Here is a 10000-nt window from a genome sequence, read left to right as displayed (position 1 = left end):
GCCTACAGTTGCGTAGGCCTTGCAATCTCGTCATGGATTTGGTTCCCCTTGTCTTCGATCATGGCACATTCTTTCAAGATAGTGTGCAAGGCTCCAGTGTGACTGGCCCAACCCACAAGGGGAATCATGATCCCCTTTCTTAACCCTAGAATGTACGGGTGCAAATCACCCAGCCCTTGCGCAATGTACTAAAATGTCGAATATTCACTAGTAGCCAGGTTATGACTGTAGCTTAGCAACCACATCTCCATAAACGCTAGCTGAGCTTGCTGAGAACCCTTATTCTCAGAGCCTTGATGCGTCACAGAGTGCACCCTGACCATATTTGTCCCTTTTGTGGGCACCTTTCTACTGTTGATGTGTGGCTCAGAGAGAAGTGTGGCGATGTTCTTTCTATTGTTGATGAGCAACATTAGGCGGGCGCAAGAGAAAGGAGGCCTTTGCCCAACCCTCTCTTCCTTCAATGTACTGGCATGCATATTTGCACTGGCTCATCGATTGACTGATCTCTGCTTAAAAAAATCTCAGTCCAATTGTGATAAGAGCAGGCCTTGTGCACGATTCCCACTACCTACATAGCACAAAAATTGATCAAATAAGAGGGTTACTTGGTCCATGCATAAAACCAATTTATCATAGCAAAAGAAGAGATATCATTATGATCATCTTGCAAGGACATACATTCTAACATTGTCCCTATCAAATATTATTCATACTCCAATCATAAACTGAGAAAGAATATTTGAATAATTTTAAGCTACTATGATTTTCTCTCTCACCACATGGAAATACAGTTCCCTCTCTCCATGAACCTTCCACAACCCCTCATCAAAGTGCATTTTGTAGGTAGAAGCTTCTTGACATAAGAAGACTTGTAAAGCTTTATTTTAGAATTGACTCTCTAAAGAATCATTAGAGAACTTGTAAAGCTTTATCAAGAATTGACCTCTAAAGAATCATTAGAGAAGAAACTATGCATGCATGTAGGCACTTACCTACCTACTCCATGTCATATGAGCTCACATGTCACCAAAATCTCACACCCTCTCTAAAATGGATTTTATCTAAGCAAAGGTGAACCCCATAGCAAAGTTCAAAAACACTTCTTATCACAGGACTATCTAATGAGCTATGCACTTTTGGTTATATGTAGACATCTATCACTCTCCTACAAACAAGTAGCTCCCATCCTTTGAAAACCCACACTATGCTTACTTATTATAAATCTAAAAAGAAATGGCATTGCATTGTACAAGGAAAATAAACTTACAAGAAAATAGAAGAATCTCTGAGGATTAGCAATATATTCAATCCACTTCACTTCCAATGCCACTTTAATAAGCCCACAAGGTTAACTCCTGTGAATCATGAACAAGTACTAATTGGCAAGATTAGTAGATGAAAAAAGCCCAAAACAGCATAATATACATATTAGTTAAAGCTACATCTAATAAAAATTGATAAAAATTGATTCTTCTTCATAAAACAGCTTGAAAGAAGCCTCATATCATATTGAGTATTAGTAGAGAGGCTTTGAAAATTACATGAAACCTCAACCTAATCTTATTTTCTTACAAGAAGCCTCATATTGAGTATTAGAGAGGCTTTGAAATTTACATGAAACCTTAGCCTAATCTTAATATTTTCTTACAGCATATTTAAGGAAGAGAAAAGGCTGAAATCAAAATAACTACCATGTGCACCTGTGTGAGCTTGGCATTGACAGAGCAAAGAGCTACAAAATATGCACCTGTGTCAGCTTGGCATTGACAAAGCCTTCGCTGTAGGCGCCTTCAGTAGGCGAGCTGTTCTCGATGGCGATGACCTCGTTCTTGTACCACATAAGAAGCACGTCCTGCCGTACAAGCCTCCGCTCCCCTCTGGGAAGTGCGGCCAAAGGGATCATGGGCACCCAACTGCCACCCTCTTCCTCCTCCTCTGTGGAAACCGAGACCTCTCCCGCGCTGTACTGCGCCAACAATAGTGACGCGCGTCGCTTGAAACATGCGGCAAGCGATGGAGAGAAACTCAGAGAAAGTGGCCGCTCACGCCGCACCAACTTTATCTTCCCTTCAGAAAATGGGGTCAATGATGATAATGAAGAAGAGATGGCCTGACGAGATCAAATCGCCCATTAAAAGACCCAATGATTCAAAAACAAGGCCAAATAAGAAGCTCACGTTAAAATTAAAAATAAGAAGAAGCTGAGCTTTTATTGAGCATGGGCCTCAAGGATTTGAACCCACAACGTTTGGCATGCTAAAATTTTGACCTTTATCATCTATGCCACTCTTCCTACATTCTACATGCGTCATTCTAGGTGATTGACAACATATATAATTCTAGGTGATTAACAGCATATATAAATATAAAATACCTTCTGTAAATAGAATGCCTAGGAGAAATTGACCTCCCTCTGTAAATAAATTTCTGTGAGTCCATCCTAATAAATAATGCCTTATGTTGAACGCACGTGATAGACACTTTTACATGTTAGTGACCCCCCCGAGGGAACATGCATGTTGTTTAAACAATATGTGTCCTCTACGTGGGGAACATGCATGTTGTTGAGACAAAGAGAGTGGTTCTCACGATAAGTGTAAGGGAGTTCACTAAAGGAGTAGTTTAAAACTGTTTGATCTATGAAGCTTGATGTTTTAAATATACCCATTTTGTTAACTTCAAGGTAATAAACTACGGTTAAACTTACAACTTTTTTCATTCTTTGTATTTAAAAAATCGAGGATGTATGTAAAACTTTATGTAACACATGATATTTTACATATTCCTAGGTGAATCCCTTGAGCCCGCACTCTCATCCATCTTTTTAAATGAGTTTCCTAAAAGCTAAAATTAGGTGAACCGCCTTCAAACATATATAGATGTATATACAAATACATATACATATATATATGTGTGTATATGCATATACATATACATATACATATACAAATACATATACATATACATACATATATATATATATATATTTATGTGGATACCTTTTTACCATTCATTCAGTTGGGTCTTAATCAATTCTACGTACGTGTGATTTAGTTTGTGATTCACCGTTTGGATTATTTTCATAATCCATAATTTCTTCTAAATTAAATAAAATTAAAAAAATATTTCATTAATATATTTCTTAATGATGTACAATATGGATAACGAGGGAGAAATTGTGAGGTGTTCCATGGACGTTAAGAATAGAAGCCATCGTGTAGAGTATCCAAGACCTCAACAATCTAAGGTAAGAGAAGATAATGAGAAGACTCAACGAATAATGCATGCTTTTAAGCAATGCCAGAGGAAACTAAAAACCTCTACTAAGTGGGTGCGACGTAACCATGATAAGAAGACTCGAAATGGAAAGAAGACAATAAATGTAACATCAGAGAATATACTCCATTTGGTCAACGACACAAACTCCCGCGTTAAATGTGGAGAGCTTGATTGCAGGTCTTGGTCAATGCATAAGAAATCATGGAAGTGGGAAGAGCAGTTCAACTCGAGAATCAGTTTCTACCATCATTAGGAAAAAAGGGAGCTCATTTTGGGGCCTTTTACGGTTTGGAAAAATAAGCTCTCAACCAATCAACAGAGGGCCAACGTAACGTTGGAAATTCACAAAAATAAGAGAAAATAGATAAAAGAAACAATATTTTATGTAGGTACAAGCGTGCTACATTAATGTGGAGATTGGTTTTTTATTCTCACAAGATCTTTGGACATGAAGATAGAATCTAGTCTGACATTTTCTCTGACAAGGGCCTTCCCGCTTCCACCTTCCTTTGAACTTTGAAATGTTGTGCTGCCTTTCCTTCGAAAGGTCTACCATTCTACACCACTGCCTCATTGTGCAGCAGCCTCTTCTTTTCCAAAACTACTCCCTTGTTCCTGTTTGGCTTAGAGTAAGATGTTTCTTGTCAACTGTCTGTCTGCCTACTTTCTCTTTCTTGAAACTTCACTTTGTTATCTTGTTTACATTACTTTGTTGTGGTTATAGATTCACAAGGTCTCCATGGTGAATAAAAACTATGGCCGTTCTTGTGGAAGACGCTCTGTGTGGATGATAATGCTATGAAGGCAGAATTATATCACACATCCTTACCCCGTCGACCTGCTTCTTCTATTTCTTCGGTAGAGAATAAGTACAGTCAAAACGGAAGAAACTTGGGAAAGGTTTAGTGTTTCGAAAGGAGCATGGGTGCTCATGCAACCTAGCAAAAGAAAGAGACCCAGACAAAAAACATTTTCTTGGCGTCATGGAAGGGAAGAGTATGAGATTTTAGGTTATCATTGATAAATCGATCGGATACCACTATTCACTCAGCTCCATTAAATTATTGCTATACATGCAAAATTGAGACCGATGATGGGAAAGATTCTCCTTATATGGATGTCCTACCGGGCATGACTGAGTCAGATAACGTAGATTGGGTACACCTACTAGCGGCAACCATAGACACATGGGGAAATAGAGGCACAAGTTGGGTAACACCTGAGGGGCAAGACATGCCACCATTAGTACCAATAAACATGATAGGTGTTATGCACTTGACTTCTGATGGGACAAGAAAGTAGCAAACTCCCTTGACACTGAAAGTAGCAAAGAATCTGACCAATGCGACTCCGAGTTAGAATCTCAAGAAGAAACTGACTAGAGGGAAGATATTGGTGAAAGAAGTTTTGATTCAGCATGTGTACATGCATAAAGAACTTGTCTTGCGAGACTATCCAAATGATCTTCCGCAACACAGGCCTAATTGTATATTTTTCTATTGTGGTTTTGTTCTTTATGAGGTGTATGGATTTTTAAGATAAAGCTTTCTTTCTTTGCTTATTGATATTCTTGTGTTATTTTATTTCAGATTTATACCCTTCATCGTATGAGACATGGCAAAACATCGATTGTATTCTGGGATTTATAGATGTTTTGCATGGATCGATAGGAGAACAACAATACCAAGGTCGATGTGCAACAGAGCTAGCTCAATCGGGTATATTTTTTACTGATCATTTTTATCAGTTGTTGCTGGACAATGCTAACACACATGGTGTGTTAAGAAAACAAGACCTTCTGGCATGGAATTCAGTGGATTGGCCTCTCCCACATTTTAGTGTTACAGAGGCATATAGGGCCAAGCTTTTCAAAGAAGTACAGAAAGCTCTGAGGCCCAATATTGCCACAAGGATAATAAAAATTTCTTTATGCATGCCTCTCACAGTTTTTGTAGACTTGTTTAATACCTTTCCAGTGAAGGTTTCAAAAACCATGTTCACAGTTAAAGCAACAAGTCTGGCATGCATGCCATAATTTTCGGATAAAGGTTGGGGTAAGAAGACATGTAGTTCAGTGTTTTGTGAGGTTGTCCAACCTTCTATGCAACTGAAGTACATGGTTGCATCACAAAATTTTATTTTTTCTTTTTATTATAAGCGCAGTCGAATGCTAGGTACAAAACTAGTCCCAATGGATCAAGATGAAGATTCTTTTGGTGCAAAAAATAAACTTCTTGATATTGATGTTGTTGAGAATGGTGATGTGCTAGTCAATATCTCATTAAGACAATGTTGCTCCCTAGCTCAATTGCACAATGACATTTTGTTTCAGATAGAAGGTTCTATTTCAAAAGACTTTTTATTTATCTACAACAATAAGAAGGTATACCATCTGACTTATCCTAGTCTCATTAAGCACTGCTATTAGTTTACTTTACCCTATTGTTTCATATTGCTTTTTTGCAGGTGCTCAAAAGAAGAGAGAGTTCAATAAAATGCAGACATTGAAAATTTAAAAATTGAGATAACACAGACTCCATAAACAAAGGTATTATATTCAACAAAGTAAAATTTTGTACAGAAGTGTTTAATTATATATGTAGAACATATTCTTGACAACCATTTTCTATTTATGTACAGGCTGATCCAGAGACTGCTCTATATGGTCCAAGCTCACCGTATCACCTCTTTTTGGAGAATCTGTTTTTTGCTGCTCCATCCTGTCATGTGCAGTCTCTTGGTGCTGCTCCATTATCTCCTCTACTGCCCATGGAGCATCTGTTTGCTGCTGCTTCATCTTCTCCTCAATAACATCAGCAGCACAGCAGGTCCTTGTTCTTGTGGCTTCTCCTCATCATCAGCACTAGGTCCTTGTTCCTGTGGCACCACATCAGCATCATCTGTGTCATCAAGGTGTATGACACCTTCTCGAACTTTAGAGCTCTCACCCAACTCGACAGTAGCTGGTACAATAGGTTTGGGAGAGGCATACTTCAAAAACTTCCAAATTGTATCAGCTCTGAAACTATATATATAGTTCGAGCTGAAGCTATCTTCTCTCATCTGCAATGAGATATGATGATTTAGAACACTCTGTACCAATATCAATTATTTTGAAGCTAAATGAAAATTATTTTTTCTTACAAGCTCTGGCTGTCCTATCTCAAAATAGCTTGAAAGTATATATTTGGCACTAATCAGCACTCTCCAGTCGCCGCCGCAGCTACTTGAATCATCTTGTTGTGGTGTCTGGACATTTGGAAAGATATGTTAGAAACTGTTAATATCTGAACAAAACAAAATTATTCAATAAGTTCAAAGGAATAGCATGAAATAGACATCAGTAGAGGGAATGACTTTCTACCTCTAAATCTATTGGCTCTATTGAATCCAAAAGATTGACATTAGGAGGACAGTGATCCAATGCATCTAGAAGCCTTCTAATACAGCTGCAATACATATAATTCAGTTAGTGTGCATTAAATCAAAATAACGAAGTTTAAAGTTAAAAGTAGCACACACACCACTTACAATTTTAGCATTGCTTCTACTGGATGTCAATAGAAGCAAAGCTCCAGTGGTCACTGCATAAGGAAAAAAGCATTAAGAAATCAAAGGCTACAAGAGTTCTCAATCTTGAAGAAAAATCTCAAAAGAAGCAGTCACCCACATACTTGTTATGGTATGGAAGTAGCAAAATATCGACAACATCAAAATCGCAGTGTCTGAACCAATTGGAAATATCCATGGGAGTTTCCTTTGGATCTCTTAACTTGAAGGAAATGGCAGGATCAATAATATGAACTGTATGGTGTACAACGTGGTTAAGCCAGCTTCTCATCATGCTACATTAGACCAAACAATAATTAGGGTAGGGTGTAAAGGAGGAGGTACAAGAAGGATTGTTTTGCAAACAAATGTAAAATAAAAGACACTTACTAGAGCATTGCAAGAATGATAGTATCTGAGCAATACTCATTCTTATGAGCCAATGCTGCCAAGCATAGTTTTGTCAAGTCAAATTTATTCTCTGACGTTTCATCCTCAATATGGACAACTATGTTAGGGCCCAGCTCCTGCAACCTTCTCTGTATCTACAGCTCCATCTATACAGTCTCCACATCTATAGCAGATTTGGATTCTTTTATTTGCTGCTTCAGTGACTCCTCATAAGCAGCTTTCCCTCTGGTGCTCTTTGAGTGGGTTACTTCAACAACCTTAACCTCATCTACCTTCAACTTTCTTGTAGGTGGAATTAATAATATGTCTCTCATTTTTATGTCCTGCCATTCCACAGGATGGACCAGCTTGTCATACCTCCATCTCACTCTGGACAAAGTGTTGAAGTCTTTGGCCATCAGAGTTACCCTATGAGCATGGGCTGCTACCAGCATTGCATCTTCAAAATATTTCTCCAAGTAATCCTCTACCATTTCCTGTAAGGAAAGAATGGCAGTCCTGTTCCACCTGAAACCAAGGTGCCAACTATCACATATGTCTCTCACTAGTCTCTGAAAAGGTGCCTTGGGGATTGCAAAGCCTATAGCTTTCTATTGCTTCCTGATCTCCTTTAGCACACCTGCACCATGTTTCAATCTCTTGGCCTTTTGCTGGAGTAGGCTCATTGGCTTCCCCTTCCTACCATGTGCAACTCTTCCCTTTGGTGGGGGCACACTACATTCCTTGATACCTGCCCCAGCTGCTGCTGCTGCAAGCCCTGGCCCCTTGCCAACCCTCCTTGGAATTGACTTGGTTCTTGCCATCACTCTGAAAAGCTGCATACAAAGCAATGGAAAGAGATTACAGCCATGGAGAACATGGAATGATACAAGAAGGCCATGATAGGGGTGGATGAAGCAACATTTATAAATTTGCAACAAAACGCGATTTTAACAATTTGAAATTCCTAACAGCTCACCCTCGCGTTTTCCTGCAAATACCTGAAGTAACATGCTATTACATTCCTGCCGTGATTTCTCTGTCTTTACAACTAAAAACAATATAGATTGAGTTTATGCAAGGAGTGTACAGCCTTGAATAGCCTAGAAAGACACAAAATCACAATGATAGGGGTGGATGAAGCAACAGTTTTATATTTGCAACAAAATGCGATTTGGGCTGTTTGAAATTCCTAAAGCCTTCTCCTCGCGTTTTCCTGCAAATTCATGAGACAGCATACTGGAACATGCCTTCAGTCATTTCACTGTGTTTGTAACTTGGTGCAAGATGGATTGAGTCTATAGAAGACAAGAAGTGATCAATCCCTCACTCAACAAGCCCAATTCAAAAGTCTTCCTGCTTGTGGTTATAGTGGAAAAAGCTAAGGAATGCATATAATATTTATCATAATATCTAAGCTACATCACATCACTCAGTACCTTATCCTAATATACTATTAAACAAGAAGAAAAGGATATAGAGTGTCTTACTGACTTGGAAGCTATCTGTAGGTGTGCTGTGCTGGTGATGAGTACCCTGTGCTGGGGATGAACCTGTGCTGCTGGTCAGGATGCTGATGGTGTAGAGTAGGGAGGTAGAGAGGCAAGAGAGCTGAGAGGGGAGAGCCTAGATAGGAGAGATTAAACAAGAGAGAAAAGATTAGTGCAAAATACAAACAAAGTAGCTAATAAATACCACACGTGTGGAATGGAGTCGTTTTTTCACACGTGTGGATGGGACCTAGATCTTTTGGAGTTTGAAACTTGGCACGTGTGAATGGCACTTTTTGCCTTGAAACTTATGCCAATCATGATTTCATAATCAGATCCATTAACACTCTTCCCTCCCCGTCTTTCATCCCTGCCAGCACCCTCCCATCATCCTTTTCCTTCCCCCTCTGATCACTTCCTACCCAACACACTCCATCCACACTGCAACCTGCCTGAAGACTACTACCACTGCGAGATCTCCAAGTTACCTAGGCTACAGCTCAAGTTTGGAAGAGAGCAGAAGAATCACCACCAGTGCAACTCCGACAGCATGGAAAAGGAAAAGAAAGGTCAGAGATCTATATTCTTTTCAATGTTTTTTGATATATATTTCTTCCATCCATAGAATTCTTGAATCTTACTGCCCAGGAATCTAGTACATCACCCTAGGATTTGATTGGAGATGGATATCAATAGGACCTAGAAGTTTGCAACAAAATGCGAGGAGAGTGCTTAACATTTTCCAATGGCCCTATTAGTTTTGGTTTTCATTTCTTCCTCATTGTTTTGCTCTCTTTGGCCCTGGGAAATTCTTCCTAGTATCATCTACTGTCCAGGACACTGTAAGATGATCCTAGCATTTGATTAGAGATGGATGTTAATAGAAATGGAGAATTTGCAACAAAATGCGAGGGGGGTACTTGACATTTTCCAAATGGCCCTGCATCGCGTTTTCTTGCAAATTCCTATGTCCCTTTTGGTCTTCACTTCTTCCTCATTGTTTTGCTTTCTCTGGCCCTGGGGATTTCTTCCTTGATGATGAGAAAAGTTTTTGCTTTGGAACAGTTGATTCTCAGGTCCCTCCTTTCAAGAGGAAGCTAGACTTTTCTGCTGCTATACTTAGACCACAGCAATCACTAGGTGATTCATGTGTGCTCATGAAGAGAGTTGTTTGGTGATATCCTATACATTCCCTGATTGCGTATGTCAGCATATAGAATTCATGATATATAAATTTTTGTTCAGGCAAAAGCAAGAGACTGGAGCAGAAAGGTGAGTCTTCCCTTTCA

Source organism: Cibotium barometz, chromosome 54, assembly GCF_041138505.1.
Source record: "Cibotium barometz isolate CiBa-2024 chromosome 54, ASM4113850v1, whole genome shotgun sequence".
In the NCBI taxonomy this organism is placed as follows: domain Eukaryota; kingdom Viridiplantae; phylum Streptophyta; class Polypodiopsida; order Cyatheales; family Cibotiaceae; genus Cibotium; species Cibotium barometz.
The sequence above is the reverse complement of the archived record's forward strand: the minus strand, read 5'-3'. Positions refer to the sequence as shown.